This window comes from Macaca nemestrina, chromosome 1 (genome assembly GCF_043159975.1).
Source record: "Macaca nemestrina isolate mMacNem1 chromosome 1, mMacNem.hap1, whole genome shotgun sequence".
Taxonomy (NCBI): domain Eukaryota; kingdom Metazoa; phylum Chordata; class Mammalia; order Primates; family Cercopithecidae; genus Macaca; species Macaca nemestrina.
This window is the reverse complement of record NC_092125.1, coordinates 4,856,701-4,878,695: the sequence shown is the minus strand read 5'-3', so window position 1 is coordinate 4,878,695 and position 21,995 is coordinate 4,856,701. Positions and strand designations below refer to the sequence as shown.

The window sequence follows — 21,995 nt, the reverse complement described above, 5'->3', positions numbered from 1 at the left end:
AAACTTACATAAATAACTTTGTTTTACATTTCTTTATTTTCCATAAACTTAATTTTGACTGTGGTCTACCTTCCAGCTTCCCATTTCAGGTATTTCCCTCCAGGATCTTTCTACTTATTGATGACACCATATCAAGGAGCCAGAGTCCAAATAGTCATCGTAAGAAAAACTGCACCGAGTTTTCACAGCCTCCTAGGAGACCAGGAGAAATTATTGTACTTGCCTGCCATCCTATGTGTGGCTGCAAAAAAAAAAAAGGCAGGGGCAAGAGAAATAAAACAAGTTTCCATAGTAAAACAGTACATAGCTCATCTTCTACTTTGGTTATGATTAGCACTGAAACATGACTGTCAGCTCTGACTGTGTTGTGACAAACATGTTATTGTCAACCTTTGCTTCCCAGAGGCCACACAAGGCTCGGGAACTGGGATTTCAGTGACAATGGCATCTGGCTCTTTCTCAGTACCCCTGTTGTGTTTTTTCTTTTTTTATAACTCCCATCTTTCCTAAGTATAAAGGTAAAGGAAATATTGGTATACAATATCTAACATTTTTTCAACAAGTGCATGAATGAAGGGAGGTGACTGGGTAGAAAATTCCTATTTAAAAACAAAATTCCTTTACAGGCAGGTAGATCTTGTCCTGCTCAACACATATGTGAGTCTGGCTCTGCAGAGATGGGCTTCAAGGCCGGGTGTGGTGGCTCACGCCTGTAATCCTAGCACATTGGGAGGCCCAAGCAGGTGGATCACCTGAGGTCAGGAGTTCTAGACCAACCCAGCTCACATGGCAAAACCCTGTCTCTATTAAAAATACAAAAATTAGCTGAGAGTGGTGGTGCGCACCTGTGATTCCAGCTACTCGGGAGGCTGAGGCAAGAGAATTGCTTGAACATGGGAGGTGGAGGTGCTGAGATCCTGCCACTGCGCTCCACCCTGGGCCACACAGCAGGACTTGGTCTTGAAAAAAAAGGGGGGGGATGGGCTTCAACGAGATGGAAGCTCATTGCTCTTTCATCTAAACCAAGTCCCGAGGAAAGCAGTCAGGAGCTGGTTCGGTGGCTCCACAAGCATCAGGGAACCAGCTTTCTCCAAATGTATTGTTCCACCATCCTACATTCCCGGCTCCCACCGCAGGGACCCAGTGTATTGTTCCACCATCCTACATTCCCGGCTTCCATCGCAGGGACCCAGCACTACTTGAAGCCCCGCACCTTGTCTGCATCTCCACCAAACAGGATGGAGAAGACCATGCCTTTTAAAAATAGCGCAAAACACTCCCCCTTGCATTTCCTTGGCCAAAATTAGACACATAGCCACACTTACATGTGACATACAAGGACCTGGCCACTCAGCCTGCTGCTACTAATGCATGTTTCACTGAACGCTACAATCTTCATTCAACAGAGGCTGCCAGATGCCACCGTCCCAAAGCAGGTACCCACAGATACTGCACAGTTTCAGCCAGCCCAGTGCTTACCTAACCAGCAAAACTAGATGTTGCCAGTCAACACAACACTGAGACACTGCGATATTCTGACATGAGACATACGCAGTCCTCAGTCTCTTGGCTTTAAAAACCGACTTGGCCTTTGGCCTCCCTTGAACCAAATCCCCTAGAACCTACAATCTGTGTAGATCAGGTTTCCTGCTCAAGAATGTAACTTTCCCACTCACTGCACCATCTGTACACTCTTAGTCTTTCTGTATTTTTTTCTTGAACGAATGAAAGGGAGGCTGAGGAATACAGTCTTTAGTTGAGTCACCCCTGAGCGCAGCTAAAAAGTGAGGTTCTGTAAGGACAGAATAGATATGAGGGACAAACAGCAGTCTCTATCACACCCATAAGTTGGTTTTAAAAAAACATGGTGGCTCACGCCTGTAATCACAGCACTTTGGGAGGATCACTAGAGGCCAGTAGTTCAAGACCTGTCTGGGCAACGTGGCGAAATCTCATCTCTACAAAAAATTTTTACAAATTAGCCAGTCACGGTGGTGCGCACCTGTCGTCCTAGCTACTCAGAAGGCTAAGGTGGGAGGATTGCTTGAGCCCAGGATTTCAAGGTTGCAGTGAGCCCTGATCACACCACTGCCCTCCAGCCTGGATGACAGAGCGAGACCCTGCTTCTATAAAAAAAAAAAAAAAAAAAAGTAGAGTTTAAAGTAAAAATAACCATAGCCCTGCTCCCTCCCCAGCAGGCTTCGGATGTATTCCTGTAGTGATGCTGTGGATTTGAGACACTCCTACCTAGATCCTAAGCAGTCAGATGACCAAGTGGCATCGGGTATAAATGAATGGTGCCATGGACCTGTGCATTTGTCACCACACATTCAGCACCAGCAGCCCACTTGGGCCTGAGCTAGCGAGGAGGCCTGTGCCTCTTTAACCCCACAAACTTCAGGTCAGTAAAAGGAGCACTGGACTTGGAGTCAAGATCTCCAAGGTGAATCAGAGCTCAACTATCTAGTAAGCTACTGATTTTGTGTAGGCGCCAGAAACGGAAATAATAAGGACAATGAATGCACGATGAGAAGTTATCACGGACCAGGCGCTGTGCTAAGCTAATGCACATTGATTCTTTATTCCCTGTAATAATCCTACAATCTAGATAATAATGATCTTACTGCCATTTTTCAAATGAGAAAATTAAGGCTCTGAAAGTAAAGAATGACGAATGAACCAGTAAAGTAGTAGCATGAGAATTTAAAACCCGGGCTCAGACACGGCAACATGGTGAGACCCCATCTCTACAAAAAATTTAACAATTAATGAGGTGTGATGGCACATGCCTGTAGTCCCAGCCACTCTGGAGGCTGAGCTGTGAGGATTTTTTGAGCTCAGGAGGTCAAGGCTGCAGTGAACCATGGTTGTGCCACTGCACTCCAGCCTGGGTGACAAGTGAGACCCTGTCTCAAAATAAAATAAAATAATGAAACCAGGGCTCTGTGGCCAGACTTCTTGCTCTTAACAAACTTCTGCTGCTTCTCACAAAGAAGAGAAGATACATGCCAACCTTCAGGTGTAACTGGGCTGGCACACAGGGAGACAGTACATCGTGATCAGTGGTGTGGGAGAGGGATTACAAGGTCAGGTGGAGGGGACACTCCCTAGATGAAGAATGAATAGAAATCAGCCAGGCAGACAGGCGATGTGTCTGCAGCCAGGAAGCAGCACGCGTGACAGCATGGCTGCGTCGACTGCGTAGTGGCTGCTGGGCTGCAGACATTGTTTCCCATCACAGAGAATGGAAGGGGAGGGTGGAAAAAGATAGTTCGTTTTTCAGCGAGGAAAACATTCTGTAGCAAACCCCCAACAGATGTTTCCTTACATCTTGTTGGTTATGTTGGTTAGAACTAAGTCACAAAGGTGCTCTGAGCTGTGAGGAAGGAGAGAACCATGAGCATAGAACTGAAAGGAATGGGAACTGGGTGTCGCATTGTGCACCTGGAGTACTGGCTACTCAGGAGGTTGCACCTGGAGTACTAGCTATAGGAGGTTGGAGTGGGAAGATTACTTGAGCACTGGAGTTTGAGACCATCCTGGGCAACATAGAGAGACCTTGTCTCAAAAACAAAACAAAACAAAAAACCCAGAGACCAAAAAGTGAACAAAAAACCACACACACACAATACGCGCACACACACACATGCACACATACACACACATACACACACATGCACGCACACATACACACACATACACACACATGCACACACACACATACACACACATACACATGCACACACACACACACACATGCACGCACACGCATGCGCGCACACACACACACGCACACACACACACATATACACGCACACAAAAGGGAACGGGATCTCCAAACTTGGCTGAGATCAACCGTGATCATTCTCTTGGGCTGGGCCTACTGCAACCTGAACGAAACTGTGGTTGTGTTAGCCAGGAAGATATGAGGGCTGCGCCGTGGGGAGGGGACCTACAGGCTCAGCTCAGTCTTTCAAACAGGTCCAAACAAGAGGTGATAAGGAACTGCACCAGCAGATGAGTTGAGAGCAGCACCGTGAGACTATCAGGAAGCAGAAGCGAAAGTACTTGGTGAGCTACCGAAAGCGAAGGCGGAGGAGAAGGATTCTTAGGCTATTCCCAAACTGTGTGACTTGGGTGACTGGGATGTCAGTGATTTAATTAACTGGGGGAGGACGGTGAGGACTGGGGAACACAGGCTAATGAGATGCATAAAATGATCTTATGACTTAGGAGACAATCTGTTGCTTGGGGGATCCTTCAGAGACTTTCCTGTCTCTTGATCTGCTGGGCAAACAAAGAAAGAAAGCAAGAAAAGCCTTTTTGTATAAGCCTCATACAATGGTAAATGTCCCATCTCTTAAATAGAAAGCAGCTGGAGTGGCTGCCTGATCTTATTTCCCTGGCGGCTGTGTCTATGTGACCTGACCCGGACAGACAGGGTGTCATGGAAGCTGCGTCATATCAATGGCAGTGCCCGAGGGACCATGAACCCCTGCTTCTGGGATCCCAAGACCTGACCTGGTACTGCCTCTTTGAGGCATGGTAAGTCCCATCCTTCCTTCAGTTCTATAGTCCACTCCAATAAACTGCCTTCCAAGAAATTAACTTTTTATCAAGTTAATAGTAATTATTTCATAACTTAAAACCAAAAGAACTTTATTTAAGTCCTTGATAAGATCTTTAAAGGTACACGGTATGCCACAAATGCCCACATGCGGTACTTGTGTCACCGTGTTTCCTTAGAATCTAATCATGAGCAAAGGAGAAAAAAATTGACTCTACAGCATTCTACAACTGGCATGGACTCTTTAAAGCAAGTTATTATCATGAAAAGCAAACAAAAGAATGAGGGGGAATAGATTAGAAGAAGCCAGAGCCATAACAACCAAATAGAATGTGATTCGATCACAGGTCACTGAAAAAAAGAGACGAAGAAAAGATCAACTTTGAAAAACATTTTTTGGGTCATTTATGAAAATTCAAATTTGGACTGTATATGTGATGGTATTATAAAATTAGTGTTACTTTTCTTAGATGAGACAGCTGACTGGGGTTAACAGAAAATGTTCCTATTCTGAGGAAATGCATGCTGAAATATTTAGAATTAACTGTCATGATGTCTACTTTCAAATGCTTCAGGAAAAAAATATATAATGTGGTGAAAATATTAAAAATTGGTGAAACTAGGTTGAAGGTACATGAATGCTTATTGTATTCTTTCAACTTTTCTGTAAGTTTGAAATTTTCTAAATAAAATATTTGATTATACAATTATAAATGGTCAATTTACAATAGAGGAAAGTGAAAAAAATGCTTGAGGAGAATACCCAATATGCCATTGTCCCAAAGGACAGTTTATGTTAATGAGTCAGAGTGAGAACTCCCAGTCTACATAGTTTTTGAGGTTTATGGCTGTCCTATATAATTATAACTAACATTTGCAAACCACACAGTGCTGTCACATTCTGCTTGTAATCTCAATGTGAATGAGCATCATGTGGTAGGTTTTATTGCCCTGTTTTATAGCCAAGATGCAGAGCTGCACTTTTGGTCTATGTTCGTCTCCACGTCTCCTAGAATTTCCTCACTCCTGGCTGGCCAGTACAGGAATGAATACCTCGCAGGTAGTTCTCCAAAATGTGACTTTTGTAAATTTAAAAACAAAAATTTTTTTTCTTTTGTTTTGTTTTGAGACGGAGTCTCCCTCTGTTGCCCAGGCTGGAGTGCGGTGGCGCGATCTCAGCTCACTGCAAGCTCCGCCTCCCGGGTTCATGCCATTCTCCTGCCTCAGCCTCCGGAGTAGCTGGGACTACGGGCACTCGCCACCACGTCTAGCTAATTTTTTGTATTTTTAGTAGAGACGGGGTTTCACCGTGTTAGCCAGGATGGTCTTGATCTCCTGACCTCGTGATCTGCCCACCTTACAGGCGTGAGCCACCACGCCCGGCGGACTTTATCATTTTTAAAGAGTTCAGGCCAGTTATGTTGCAGAATGTTTGAATTTGTCTATTTCCTTATGACTGAAATTCAGATGATTTTCCTTTGACTCATCACTTCTTTCCTCTCTTGGTGGGCCAGGCACTTCCCCTGCAGGTCATGTTGCTGCTCCATGTAATTATCATCTGGCGGCCAGCAGAGGAAATGGGGTAAACCCTGAGGCGGTGGTGAGATGGCCCCTGCATTATCTTCAAGCCATCAAGCCAGGGAGGAACAATAACCCTGCACAGAGATGAATCTGAGTTTGCAAGCTATCAAGTGCACTGACCTCTTTGTCCTCAACCACATCTGAGGTCACCAATCCCTTCCAAATTCAGCCATGATGTTGGTAGAGCAGATTTGCTGGGTTCTTCTTGGGGGCCCCACTACCCTTGTGTTTAAATCCTTAGTCTAATTCTCATCTTTTCCTGCCCCCCTGCTGCAGGAAATGAGAGCTTCTCTGTATGCTGCAAAGGGGGAGCCCTGCTTTCACACTTCGCCTAAATTAATGATGATGTTTGCCGTCTCACTGCAAAGCATAGATTGTATTCATCAGGAACTATCCAGTTTCATTACTCTCATAATTACTTCTCCAACCTCTCAAATGCCTGAGAAACTGCACCTGCCAGTTGCTTCCTCCTCCTCCTACTCTGTCCTTTTGTACTGTAAGTGAAAATTTTTTTTAAAATGGAGTTTCACTCTTGTTGCCCAGGCTGGAGTGCAATGGCATGATCTCGGCTCACCACAACCTCCACTTCCCGGGTTCAAGCGATTCTCCGGCCTCAGTCTCCCGAGTAGCTGGGATTACAGGCATGTACCACCACGCCCAGCTAATTTTGTATTTTTAGTAGAGATGGGGTTTCACCATGTTGGCCAGGCTGGTCTCGAACTCCTGACCTCAGGTGATCCGCCCGCCTTGGCCTCCCAAAGTGCTGGGATTACAGGCGTGAGCCTCCATGCCTGGCCTAGGTGAAAGTTTTAACAGTTACTTTCCTATAGAATGCCAGAGGCCAGCCCTACTCCTCCTCACCGGTAAGGAGGACTTTACTGATAGCCTGCTGGTGGGCGACGGAATCCCGAAGTTCATCTTAGAGTCTGCATCCTCGGCCCGTTCCCAGACCAGCTCTTTCCGATCAGGAAACACTGGGAAACACTCTGACAGGGAGATTGGTGTGGCGGTGGTTTACTGGAGAAGAGAGGCACAAGAACAATCTCCACAACGGAACGAAGGCAGCAGGATTGAGTAGAGGGAAAAATCACTCAGACGCAGCAAAAGCTCTGCCTCAGCCAGTTGATTCCACAGGGAGTTTGAAGCTGGGATGACCCTTCGCAGTTGTCCCAAACCCAGGCAAGGGGGTTTGTCCTTGTCACCCTCATATTGACAAGTCATTGGATACGGCTGCCTGCAGTGGGGAGCACACATCTTAGACATCAGTTTTGTTTATTTGTTTTTGCCTAAGGGCAATTCTTGAAGCGCAATTTAGTTGTGAGTTATCAAGAGGCAACCTACAGTCTCAGCAGGTATGGACACAGCGTGGTCCCTAAGGGGAGTCGAGGCAAGGCACCGCGTTTTCCACTGCAGGGATCCCTGTACTTTCTGTGACTAGAGGGCTCATCTGTTTGAAAGGCACCTTCAGACTGGAGAGGTGGAGGAGCCGGCAGGGGACAGAGGAAGGGCAGGGAATCTGCCGTGTCGGGTTGGCTCCATGTTCGAAGGTGGAAAGTGGATGAGGAGCACGCAGCACAGTTGCTCTGTCCTAGAACGAATTCTGGCTAACTAGCCAGGGCTCCCTCCTGGGAACTGAAATACACGTGGCGCCCTACCCCAATCTTAACTGCGATCTATTGAATGAACTCAAATAGTAATAGTAGAGTCTCTGGATTGAAAAATCTCATACTATTTTAATGTTCCTACTTTTTTTGTATTTTCTGAATTATGAGAACATGTAATTTTTTTTATTTACTTACTTATTTATTTTTATTTATTTATTTTTGGGGGACAGGGTTTTGCTCTTGTTGCCCAGGCTGGAGTGCGATGGTGTGATCTTGGCTCACTGCAAACTCTGCCATCCAGGTTCAAGCAATTCTCCCACCTCAGCCTCCCGAGTAGCTGGGATTACAGGCAGGCACCACCATGCCTGGCTAATTTTGTACTTTTAGTAGAGATGGGATTTCACCATGTTGGTCAGGCTGGTCTCGAACTCCCGACCTCAGGTCATCCACCCCGTCTCGGCCTCCCAAAGTGCTGGGATTACAGGCGTGAGCCACTGCGCCCAGCCAGGACATGTATTATTTTAAAGATTTAAAGGTTCTATGCAAATGAGGAAGGTCTCCGAGATCTCTGACATCACCAAGGGAGAAGTATGAGATTAAGTGGACAGAAGATGACTCCAAACAGTGAATTAATGGTGGATCCTGGGGAGGAGTTATTTAACGAATGTGCTTCCAAACATGAAGATAAGACTTGGATGTATTGTAAGAAAAGGTGATGAGGCTGACCTGGATGGTGGTCAATATGGCCTGGCAATATTTTGCCTTTTGAGAGCGTCAAAGGACAATATGACATGGTGGAAAGATAGACCAATAGTGTTGTGTTCACATTTTGCAGGACAATCCCAATGCCGCTTATCTAAGGAAACACTAACTTTGCCATTTACAAAACCCAGCGGGGAGACTGGAGGACATTTGAAAGCTGAGGGGAATGGAGAACTAGGTGTTAGAGGTCACCAAGCACGGCACAGGCTTGAAGAAATGTCTATCAATGAGCGTCTTGATGCAAAAGCAGCCCTTGTCGTTCAGAGGCCGTTCTGATGAGCAGTCCACACAACCTCTTCTACTGTGTAGATTCGTCATAATTTCGGTTTGACTCTTCAGTTTAGTATTTTAAAATGCACTTAAATTATATATTTATATTTTATATACATGGCGTATATAGTATGATCCCAGTTTTCTAAAATTATTTGTCTATAAAACCCCTCTCTCACTCTTAACCTCCATCTGTTTATATTTCTAGAATGAAATCTAAACTGATACTCACCAATTGTGGACAATGATAATTTCTGACCAGTGAGATTTGTGTTCTTTTTTTTGTAAGTATTATTTATTTATTTTTTGAGACAGCGTCTTGCTCTGTTGCCCAGGCTGGAGTACAGTGGTGTGATCTCAGCTCACTGCAACCTCCGCCTCCCAGGTTCAAGCAATTCTTCCGCCTCAGCCTCCCGAGTAGCTCTGATTACAGGTGCACATCACTACACCCGGCTAATTTTTTGTATTTTTAGTAGAGATGGGGTTTTGCCATGTTGGCCAGGCTGGTCTCGAACTCCTGACCTCAAGTGGTCCACTCGCCTTGGCCTCCCAGAGTGCTAGGATTACAGGCGTGAGCCACCACGCCCGGCCTGTGTTCATTTTTAAACTTTCTTCTTTGAACATCTTACATAAATTACATGGGAATTTTTTGTTCATTTTTTTTCTCAGTGAAGAATATGGGTTATTACTCTTAAAACACCTTTGACATCAAATAGCTGGATTCAAATCATAGATTCATTACAGCCTGGTTGTAGGACTGTTAGGCAAGTTCCTTAGCTTCTCTTAGCCTTCATTTCAAATAGAAATACTTCATTTTCAATAGAGAATCTCCCTCCATGGTGGTCATGGAGATTCTAGATGATGTGTGTCTAATAGCTAAAACGACGTGAGGTGCTTACTCAACAGATCAGACCCAATTTATCATTTCTCTTAGTGTGGTTCCAGTTTGTTGCTTCTGTCCTCATATATTGAAGTTTTCCTTAGCTTATCTGCTTTCAACAAAATGCTGTGTCACCAAGACTCTGTTATTACATTATTTCATGCCTGTTCCATATAGACTAAGCTCCCAGCAAGAACCCAGCCTAGCCCCGGTCTCTCCTGAGTGCCATCTGGAATCTTATGGAAATATTTTACATTCTCACTTGCAGACTGTATTTAACTGAGAAGTGTCCCTGTTTCCAGGACAACCTACTGTAGATAATGCCACTGTTGGCTGGGCGCGGTGGCTTATGCCTGTAATCCCAGCACTTTGGGAGGCCGAGGAGGGAGGATCACGAGGTCAGGAGATCAAGACCATCCTGGCTAACACGGTGAAAGTCCATCTCTACTAAAAAATACAAAAAATTAGCAAGGTGTGGTGGTGGGCGCCTGTAGTCCTAGCTACTCAGGAGGCTGAGGCAGGGGAATGGCTTGAATCCGGGAGGCAGAGGTTGCAGTGAGCTGAGATTGTGGCACTGTACTCTAGCCTGGCAACAGAGCAGGACTCTATCACAAAAAAAAAAAGAGAGACAATGCCAGTGTTTTGGTTTGATTTTGGTTTGGTTTTGACAGGTTGGTCAGAATAAATATTTTTGCCACTTCTTTTTCTCGGGTTATGGCTTGCTTCTACGTAGTGGTGCTATTGTGACACTTCATGGATTGGTTTGAACCATATTTTTAAATAATTAAAGTTCTCCTTTGATACCTGCAAAGAAGCAGGTTGGAGCCTGATCTAGCCTTGGACAAGGCAGAGCTGGCCTCATCTGCCCCTCGTGCCAAACTATACTTCCTCAATTCTAGCTTGCAAAGGGCAGGACTCCTCAGTGTGGCACCACCCAGATTTTCACCTCACGTTGTCCTTGGGACAATCTTTACAGAAAAGAAAGCTCTAGTGATTAGATAGCCTGGATTATTTGCCTACATGATTTTCCTTTTCACACTAATTTTTGCCCTTTCTTTCATGCGCAGCTGGGCTGTCTCTAGAGACCAAAGGATCTCTACTTTTTGTAAGCCTAAGACCTGAAAAGCATTGCCTGGCAAACCTTGTAAGCCGTCGTGCATCACAATACCCTTTGAATGATGTAGAGGAACCAGGCCCCGCCACTGCCACTCTACTGTTGATCCAGCAGCAGGAGGCGGCTATAATCACCACTGGCCTCAGAGTACTTTTAAGAACAAGGAGGTCTGTGCCCACGGCAGCCGAGGCAGGTAAGAGCGGGGTGGGTGTGGGTGTGGGTGTTACTGCCTGTACCTCTCTCGCCTCACTTAGCGGGTGTTACTGCCTGTACCTCTCTCGCCTCACTTAGTGGCTGCATTACTACATGGTTGACTGCATTTCAAATATTTTAGAGATAGGAACTCACAACATAAAGAAACTTTATGGCAAGCCTTTTGGTAAAGCAAAAATTTCTTTTAGAACGTGAATACTCATCCCTCTCAACTTTGAATTCTTGTCATAGTTTTAACTCAATGTGTCTTTTCTTTTTCTCAGAAATGGGTACACCTATGTTTAATAAGATATCTGGTTCTCTGTGATACAAGAATACCTAGGTTTTAAAAACTGTTAACGAGATGAACAGGTCACTGAGTCAGCTGATCGACTGATTCTTTCATTTATTCACTCATTCTGAAGTATGCATCAAGCACTCCTTGGAGAGCGAACACTTTGCAAGAGAATGAGATAGGGAAGGACAAAGAGAGTGAAGATCATGGCCACCAAAACGAAGTGGTCCCCGACATCTAGGAGCTCATGTTTTACCTGAAGAGACAAAGTGCTGTATAAAATGGATGTCTTGGCCAAGCATGGTGGCTCACACCTATAATCCCAACATTTTGGGAGGCCGAGGAGGGAGAATCGCTTGAGCCCAGGAGTTTGAGACCAGTCTGGGCAACATAGCAAGGCCCTGTCTCTATTTAAGAAAACGAACAACAACAACAACAAAAATCCTAGATGTCTTGTTGTTTGAAGAATTTCTGGAGCCTTATCCAAAGCCTGGCAGAGAGTTGTCACTAATTTTTCTTAAATAATAGAATAAATTAATTCAGAAACCAATAAACCAAAAAGGAAAAACTCAGAACCAAAATGCATAGGAGAATTTACCAGGGGCTCTGGGAATTCAGAGGAGGGAAATGGGCCATTTGAAACTCAGAAGAGAGGCCTGGTAGAGAACTTATGGAGGACCTGAACAAAGCCCTGAAGAATGGGCTTAAAGAATGAGTATTCAGGCAGCAGAATTCACTACAGAACTGGTGAGAATCAGGGGAGAGGGGAACCGACCTTCCTGAACTGGGAAAACTGGCTGCCTGAGAAAACAGAAGCAATAGGGGACTGACAAAATAACTCAGTTGCTGCGAGCCCTCTTCTAAACAGCCTCTAGGCACAGATGCTCAAAGGCAGTTAGAAAGGTCGTCATGCTCTTAGCAGGGTGAGTCATGTCAGTCCTAAAGCACTTCCCCACCCATGCCTTCTCTACACCCTCAGGTCACTAGGGCACTGCTTCCCCCAGAGGCTGAACTTCCTCTAATTTCATGAGCACAGATGCAACACTTACAAGGAAAAGGGGCATTATAAAATAAATGCATCCAGAAAATCAACTGATACAGTTTACTCACCAGTTCAAATGCCATTTTCTGACTATTCCACAGGTTTCCATTGACTCACTGAATTTTCCAAATCTTACTAGATATATGACATCAGAGTCTTGGGACCCTAACTCGAATATCCTTCCTCTGTCCCTTCTCTGGACAGATTAATTCGTAACTTGCTAGTTGTCTTTCATGGGGGCCCATAAGTTGATTAAATTTGCTAAATAATTGTGACTGGTTTCACTTGACATTGTACTGGGAGTATCCAAACTGATTTTTTTTTTTTTTTTTTTTTTTGGAGATGGAGTCTCACTCTGTTGCCCAGGCTAGCGTGCAGTAACATAATCTTGGCTCACTGAAGCCTCCACCTCCTGATTCGAACGATTCTCCTGCCTTAGCCTCCAGAGTAGCTGGGACTACCGGGTGCGCACCACCACACCCGGCTTATCTGTGTATGTATATTTAGTTGAAACAGGTTTCACCAGGTTGACCAGGCTGGTCTCAAACTCCTGACCTCAGCACTTTGGAAGGCCTGCCTCATCCTTCCAAAGTGCTGGGATTATAGGCGTGAGCCACCATGGCTGGTCTGATTCAACAACACTTTTTAAAATTCTTTCCTATCATAAAAATAGACGCCAATTTTAAAAATGTTTTTCAACCAAGTCTTCAGAAAGTCATTCTCCTTGAGGAAAGCTTTTCAGATGCTTCATATCAGGGAAAATGTCCAGGTTTTCTGAAGCAAATGTGACTTGTCTGCTCTTAGAGTCTATTTTTTTAGACCTCTGAAAGAGGAGAGGGAGACGCAGCCACCCAGCTGCCTGGAAGGTAATCTGGTACGAAAGGATTCTGTTTTAGTAGTGACTGTGCTTTAATTTTATATGCACTTCTGTGGCTCTGTGATTAATATCTGACTTTATCTCCTTCACCAGACTGTAAGCAACACGACGGTGAAATCACGTGTCTTTTGCTAAACACATTTCCTGTAGCTGCCTGGCAGGGTCAGGCAAAGGTAGTTGGTTAATAAATCTTTGCTGAATGGATCAGTCGATCAGTGATGCTACAGTGGAAGGGAGTCAGACAGACCTGGCTGTGTGAACTTAAACATGTGGTTTAACACTTTCTATAAACTAAGAGGAATCATGAACATCGTGCAGGATTCTTTCAAGGACTGGATGAAATAGCCCATGTGAAAGGTCTGGTGGATGGTGGGTGTCGGCTGAGGTTCTTCTCCACCCCTCTCTACCAGAGGGTAGTTGTTCTTTTTCAAAATCGCTTCAGCTATTTTAGTTCTCTTGCATTTCCAAATAAATTTTATTCTTTTAATTAATTAATTAATTAATTTTTTGAGACCGGGTCTCACTCTGTCACCAGGCTGGAGTGTAGTGGCAGGATCTCAGCTCACTGCAACCTCTGCCTCCCGGGTTCAAGCGATTCTCCTGCCTCAGCCTCCCGAGTAGCTGAGATTACAGGCAGGTGCCACCATGCCCGGTTAATTTTTGTATTTTTAGTAGAGACAGTTTCATCATGTTGGCCAGGATGGTCTCGATCTCTTGACCTTGTGATTTGCCCGCCTCGGCCTCCCATAGTGCTGGGATTACAGGCATGAGCCACCACGCCCAGTCCCAAATAAATTTTAGAATAAGTTTGTCTATATCTACAAAAAATCCTGCTGGGATTTTGTTAAGATAAAGCAGATCATTGTACAGTGAATTGTTATCTTTATTATGTTCTCTTCCAGTCCATGAATGTAGTCTACCTCTCAGGTCTTCTCTGGTTTCTTTCATTAGCATTTTGTAGTTTTCGGCATACAAATCCTGTATATGTGTTGTTTGATTTTCACATATTTCATTTTTAAGCAATTGTAAATAGTTGTGTTTTAAATTTTTGTTCCAATTTTTAATTTATACCTAGAAATATGATTTTTTTACATGTTAATCTTGAATCCTACGATCTTGCTAAGCATAGCTGTTGGTTTTAGGAATTTATTTGTAGATTTCTTGAGATTTTCTACGTGGACAATTATGTCATTTGCAGCTAAGGACATCTGTATACCTCTTATTTCCTTTTCTTCTTATTGTACTGGCTAGGACTTGCGGCACTATGTTTAATATGAGTAATGAGAGTAAACATTCTTGTTTTGCTACTGATTTTAGGAAGAGGGCACTCAGTCCTTAACCATTATGTATGACGCTAGCTGTAGGTTTCTGTAGATGTTCACTATCAGATTGAGAAGGTTCCCTACAGTTTGCTAAGAAATTTTACCACAGATGGGTGAATTTTATTAGGTTCTTTACTATTATTGTATGTTGTACAAATTTGATTTAATCCATATTATATAATGCCAAAAACGTACTGAGAAAGTTGACAAATCTTACAGATTTGTTCCTGAAGTCAGCATGTTGAACATTAACTTTGAGGAAGTTTGTTGCAACGTGCATTTTTAATTCATTTATCTTGGTTCACCTTCTGAACACCAATGTGATAAAAAGTTGTATTGTTAAATTTTAATTTCTGTGCGCGGAGAGTCTCACCTCAGTGGTCTGGGGGCCAACATTAGTTAATGGAGGTGGCTGAATCCTCCTGGGAGCCACGAAGCTGCGCAAGCCTTGACTCATTCTTAGCAATGTACCTTAAGAAATAAATTCAATAGAATGAAACGTATTCATAGAGATGTTCAGCATGACCAAAATGTCCAAAATTAGGGTATTGGGTTAAATAAATTATAACTCACTCAGTTATTCAATGAATATTTGTCAGATGTCTACCATGTGCTAATTATTATCTTTGACCTGACTGCTATAGCAGTAGACAAAATAGACAACCCTGCCCTTTCTTCTTTTCTTTTCCTTTTTTTTTTTTTTTTTTTTTTTGAGACAGAGTCTCATTCTGTCACCCAGGCTGGAGTGCAGTGGCGTCTTTTCAGCTCACTGCAACCTCCACCTCCCAGGCTCAAGCAATCCTCCCGTCTCAGCCTCCCAAGTAACTGGGACTACAGACACACGCCACCTGCCCAGATAATTCTTGTATCCTTTGGACAGATGGGGTTTTGCCATGTTGCCCAGGCTGGTCTCAAACTCCTGATCTCAAGCGATCCACCCACTTTGGCCTCCCAAGCGCTGAGATGACAGGCATGAGCTACTGCAACCACCATGGAGATTACTTTCTAATGAGGGCAGGGTGAAACAAATATAAATAAGATACATAAGTAAACGTACAGTATGGCAAATGGGGAAAAGTGTTTTGGAGAAAAACAAAGTAAAGGCAGGGAAAAGGAGTTCAGAAGTGGGGTGGAGTGGAGTCTTATGTTAAATAGACTGGTGGATGGCCCTCACTAAACTACACAAAGGAATGTGAAATATTAAAATTAAGAATACTCAGCCGGGCACAGGGGGCTCACGCCTGTAATCCCAACACTCTGGGGGGCCAAGGCGGATGGATCACGAAGTCAGTAGTTCGAGACCAGCCTGACCAACATGGTGAAACCCTGTCTCTACTAAAAATACAAAAATTAGCCAAGTGTGGTAGCGTGCGCCTGTAATCCCAGCTACTCAGGAGGCTGAGGCAGGAGAATCGTTTGAACCCAGGAGGCAGAGGTTATAGTGAGCCAGGATTGTGCCTCTGCACTCCAGCCTGGGCGACAGAGCGAGATTCCATCTCGGAAAAAAAAAAAAAAAAAAAAAAAAAGTAGTCTAGCAATGTGGAAAAAGTTTTATGATATATTGTTCAATGAGAAACAAAGAATATAAAATAGGGCCAGGCACAGCGGCTCAGGCCTGTAATCCCAGCCCTTTGGGAAGCCGAGGTGGGAGGATTGGTTGGGCCTAGGAGTTCAAGACCAGCCTAGATAACAGATAACATAGTGAGACCCATCTCTACAAAAAAAAAAAAAAAAATTTTATTTAATTAGCCGAGTGTGGTGGCATGCACCTGCAGTACAAGCTACTCAGGAGGCTGAAGGTGGAGGATCACTTGAGCCCGGAAGGTTGAGACCAGCCTAGCCAACGTGGTGAAACCCCATCTCTACTAAAAACAAGCAAAAAAAATTAGCCGGGCATGGCGGTACACACCTGTAATCCCAGCTGCTCAGGAGGCTGAGGCAGGAGAATCACTTGAACCCGGGAGGTGGAGGTTGCAGTGAGCCAAGTTCGCGCCACTGCCCTCCAGCCTGGGCGAAAAGAGCCAGACTCTGTCTCAAAAAGGAAAAGAAAAGAAGAGAAAATTAAAAATTACAAAATAGAATATCTGCTGTGGTTTAAATATTTCTGTATGGGCCAGGCATGATGGCTCACACCTGTAATCCCAGCACTTAGGGAGGCCGAAGTGGGTGGATTACTTGAGGTCAGGAGTTCAAGACCAGCCTGGCCAACATGGCGAAATCCTGTCTTTACTAAAAATACAAAAATTAGCTAGGCGTGGTGGCGCATGTCTGTAATCCCAGCTACTCAGGAGGCTGAGGCATGAGAATTGCTTGAACCCAGGAGGTAGAGGTTGCAGTGAGCTGAGATCATGCCACTGCACTCCAGCCTAAGTGACAGAGTGGGACGGTCTCAAAAAAAAAAATTTAAGTATGTATATGTGTGTGTATATATAATATATAGACACACACACACACACACACATATATATATACTATAAAAACATGAAAATAGTTGTTTACGCGTAGAATTCATGGATGGCTCTAATATTGTCTTATGGCATTATTTACTCTGGGCATACTATGTTTTCAGTGGTAAATAAAAACATTCAAAGATTTCCTAGGCATAATTGAAATTGAGTGAATGGTAGGGCAAGGGTACAGATAGCACTTTTGTTTGCTTTGGAAGAATTTTACTTGGGGCACATCTAAGTGAGGGTCTTTTATTAAGGCAACTAAACAATTACATATTTAAGGGAGATGAAAGTTATGTTGTTCCTGGTGCTGAGAACAACAGTTGTACAGTACTGGCTGTGACTATGAAAATGATGGTAAGTTTACCATATGTTCATACTTGAGTTATTGCATTTGGATTTGGTATGTGGCTATATTTTTTAAGATGGACTAAAATAAAATGTACTGATATATCTTATCGCAAACTACACTTCTTTATGTGTCCAAGAGATTATGATTAACGGCAAAAAAAAAAAAACAAATGTGATTTGGTATCCCTTACATAAGGTACAGGAAATTCTCTGAAGATCGGTAACCACTCCCAGACAAGGTCCTCTGATTATCGTAGGAGCATTGACTTGGACTCAACCACCACTGCTAATGCATTCCTCTAAAAACATTTGCATGGCATGGCGACCAGAGACAACCCACAGAATGGGAGAAAACATTTGCAAACTACCCACCTGACAAGGGATTAATAACCAGAATGTATAAAGAGCTTAAACAATTCAATAGGGAAAAGAAAATCTGATTTTAAAATGGGCCAAAGGGCCAGGAGCAGTGGCTCACACTTGTAATCTGAGCACTTTGGGAGACCGACGTGGGTGGATCACCTGAGGTCAAGAGTTCAAGACCAGCCTGGCCAACATGATGAAAGCCCACCTCTACTAAAAATACAAAAAATTAGCTGGGTGTGGTGGCGGGCGCCTGTAATCCCAACTACTTGGGAGGCTGAGGCAGGAGAATCACTTGAACACAGGAGACGGAGGCTGCAGTGAGCCAAGATCACGCCATTGAACTCCAGCCTGAGCAATGAGAGCAAAACTCCATCTCAAAAAATTAATTAATTAATTAATTAATTAAATAAAATAAGCAAAAAATCTGAATAGACATTTCTCAGAAGAAGACACATAAATGGCCAACAGGTGTATAAAAAAAAAAGTTCAACATGGCCGGGCATGGTGGCTTATGCCTGTAATCCCAGCACTTTGGGAGACCGAGGCAGGCAGATCACAAGGTGAATCTGGCCATCCTGGCCAACATGGCGAAACCTTGTCTCTACTAGAAATACAAAAAATTAGCTGGGCGTGGTGATGCATGCCTGTAGTCCCAGCTACTAGGGAGGCTGAGGCAGGAGAATTACTGGAACCCAGGAGGCAGAGGTTGCAGTGAGCCAACATCACACCACTGTACCACTGCACTCTAGCCTAGAGACAGAGTGAGTCTAAAAAAAAAAAAAAAAAAAAAAAAAGTTCAACGTTACTAATCATCAGAAAAATGCAATGGGATATCGTCTCGCCTCAGTTAAAATGTCTTTTGTCCAAAAGCCAGGCAATAATGAATGCTACTATGGAGAACAGTGTGGAGGCTCCTCAAAAAACTAAAAATAGAACTACCATATGATCCAGCAATCTCTCTGCTGGGTATATATCAAAGAGAAAGGAAATTGTTATATCAAAGAGGCATCTGCACTCCCATGTTTACTGCAGCACTATTCACAATAGCCAAGCTATGGAATCAACCCGTGTCTATCAATGGATGAATGGATAAAGAAAATGTGAGAGAGATATATATGCATGGAATATTATTCAGCCATAAAAAAGCATGAAATTGGCTGGGCACAGTGGCTCATGCCTGTAATCCCAGCACTTTGGGAGGCTGAGGCGGGAGGATCACCTGAGGTCAGCAGTTCCAAGACATGGTGACACCCCATCTCTACAAAAATACAAAAATTAGCTGGGCATGATGGCAGGTGCCTGTAGTCCCAGCTAGTCAGGAGGCTAAGGCAGGAGAATTGCTTGAACCTGGGAGGCAGAGGTTGCTGCAAGCTGAGATCACGCCATTGCACTCCAGCCTAGGTGACAGAGCGAGACTCTGTCTCAAAAAAAAAAAAAAAAAAAAAAAAAAAAAAGCATGAAATCCTGTCATTTACAGCATGAAGGGAACTGGAGGACATTATATTAAGTAAAATAAGCCAGGCACAGAAAGACAAATGTTGCCTGTTCTTACTAATATGTGGGAGCTTGAAAAAATTTGAACTTGCAGAAGAAAAGAAATTGAGTTTGTGGAGATGGAGAGTAGAATGCTGGTAGAATGATGGTTAGCAGAGGCTGGGAAGGGGAGTGGGGAAGAGGGGATAAACGGTGGATGGTTAATGGAACAAAAATACAGTTAGAAGAAAAAAGATCAGTGTTTGGTAGCACAACAGGTGATTATTGTCTGTAATTTATTGTACATTTCTTTTTTTTTCTTTCTTTTTTTATTTTTATTTCTTTTTGAGATGGAGTCTTCCTCTGTTGCCCAGGCTGGAGTGCAGTGGCTCCGTCTCGGCTCACTGCAACCTCTGCCTCCTGAGTTCAAGGATTCTCCTGCCTCAGCCTCCCGAGTAGCTGGGATTATAGGCATGCGCCACCATGCCTGGTTAATTGTTGTATTTTTAGTAAAGATGGGGTTTCACCATGTTGGCCAGGCTGGTCTCGAACTCCAGACCTCAAGTGTTCTGCCCACCTCGGCCTCTCAAAGTGCTGGGATTACAGGCCTGAGCCACCGCACCCGGCCTGTTCTACATTTCAAAATAACTTAAAAAGTGGAATTAGAATGTTCCTAACACAAAGAAATGATAAATGATTGAGGTGATGGACACCCCCATTCCCCTGACTGGATCATTACTCATTGTATGCTTGTATAAAAATGGCACATGCACCCCATAAATATGTACATCTCCTATATATCCAAAAAAAGCATGGCAACCCATGACCAATTTATTCCCGTACAAGACTGATTCAGAATTTCTAGGCACTGAGCCCTCACTCTATCTTCGAAAGGATAGTTGGGGCTGTCTTTGTTAGGAGCGCAAGAACCCTGAATACCCTGCATTATTCTGTCCAGCCTATCACTTCTGTCCAGCCAATCATCACTTCTGTCCAGCCAATCATCACTTCTGTCCAGCCTGTCTCTTCTGTCCAGCCTCTCATCACTTCTGTCCAGCCTCTCATCACTTCTGTCCAGCCTCTCATCACTTCTGTCCAGCCTCTCATCACTTCTGTCCAGCCTATCGCTTCTGTCCAGCCTATCGCTTCTGTCCAGCCTATCATCACTTCTGTCCAGCCTATCAACACTTCTGTCCAGCCTATCGCTTCTGTCCAGCCTCTCATCACTTCTGTCCAGCCTATCAACACTTCTGTCCAGCCTGTCTCTTCTGTCCAGCCTGTCATCACTTCTGTCCAGCCTCTCATCACTTCTGTCCAGCCTCTCATCACTTCTGTCCAGCCTATCACTTCTGTCCAGCTTATCACTTCTACTGAAGTAAACTCTGCAGTCACAAAGCTTTCGGAGTTCGGGTTATCAAATTAACCCAGAGCTCAGGTGCATTTACAGATTTTCTCTTTCATTGTTTCTTCCTTCCTTCTCTCTCTCTCTCTTTTTTTTTCAAATAATCACAGCAGTAAAAGTACATTATAAATGATTAGGCTCTGTTGGATAGCCAGCTATTCCATTATAATGTAATGCATTTTAAATCTTCAAGTTGCTTTGAAAAACACACTCAGGTGAAATAAAGCAGCTAGCCAGCCAGCAGGCAATGAGTTAACCGTTGTCTATGAAAGGGAAGAGGAGGAGACATCATACACTTTTTTTTTCCAGTCCTTTCTGTCTCCTGGTTACGGAACAGTCCTAGTTTTGTGTTGGCTGTTGGTCTGGGTGCCTTGTGATTGTTTTGATAGAGCATAAGAGTTAAAATAAATATTTCTGCAGCCAGAGGGTTCCAGCCCTGGTTCCTTGGTAACCTCATACAAGTTACTTGACTTCTTCAGTACCTCAATTTCTTGGGAGTAAATAGCGATAAAACTCTGTGGGGTTGCTAGGAGGCTAATAGGAGTTAATACCTGTTACCTGATACATAATCCATGACTGTCAATAGGAACTCACATTTCTCCTTTCTCAAAGATGTTTTCAAGGACACGGAACACTTGCACACATCACTGCCTCGTTTAACCCTGCAGAGAGCTATTGTAATCAATGTGGAGAATGGGAAAATGACTTGCCTCAGGTCACGTATGTCTCAGTCCAGTGTTCTCCTGCTACACCACTAGCCATGTTTGTGCAAACCACAGGCCCACTTGTCTTTATGCATACATAATAGATAGGCAGAGTGCAAAATTCCTAAGGTAAATGGTAAAACGTGTGCCTTTGTCCCCCAGCCACTCAGTTTTCCTTCCCATTGTTTACTCCTTTTCCTGTGATTTTTCTTTTTCTTTTTTTTTAAGACAGAGTCTCACTCTGTCACCCAGGCTGGAGTGCAGTGGTGTGATCTTGGCTCACTGCAACCTCCGCTTCCTGGGCTCAAGCGATCCTCCTGCCTCAGCCTCCTGAGTAGCTGGGACCACAGGCAAGCACCTCCACACAGCCTTTTTCTTTTTTTGTATTTTTCATAGAGGTGGGGTCTCACCACTTTATGTGATTATTTAAATGTAGTAGTTTGCTTGTGGCAAGCCATATTCTCCAGTAAATAATCAGATGTGGGCCAGGCCCGGTGGCTCATGCCTGTAATCCCAGCACTTTGAGAGGCCAAGGTGGGTGGATCACCTGAGGTCAGGAGTTCAAGACCAGCCTGGCCAACATGGTGAAACCCCATCTCTACTAAAAATACAAAAATTAGCTGGGTGTGGTGGCAGGTGCCTCTAATCCCAGCTACTCAGGAGGCTGAGGCAGGAGAATTGTTTGAACCTGGGAGGTGGAGGCTGCAGTGAGCCAAGATTGTGCCATTGCACTCCAGCCTGGG

General features: G+C 44.0%; 1 protein-coding gene across 2 annotated transcripts in view; it reads left to right on the top strand.

Moving 5' to 3' along the window:
* The first annotated feature begins 9,964 nt into the window (after positions 1 to 9,964).
* SPMIP3 (sperm microtubule inner protein 3) overlaps positions 9,965 to 21,995 on the top strand; it is a 41,599-nt gene continuing 29,568 nt past the window's right edge. Inside the window, exons 1-2 of one of the 2 annotated variants that reach the window (XM_071073462.1) lie at positions 9,965 to 10,094; positions 10,732 to 10,971. The gene's annotated coding sequence lies outside the window, so the exon portion shown is untranslated. The remainder of the gene's footprint in view (positions 10,095 to 10,731; positions 10,972 to 21,995) is intronic. The other variant, XM_011729506.3, reaches the window with a different exon arrangement.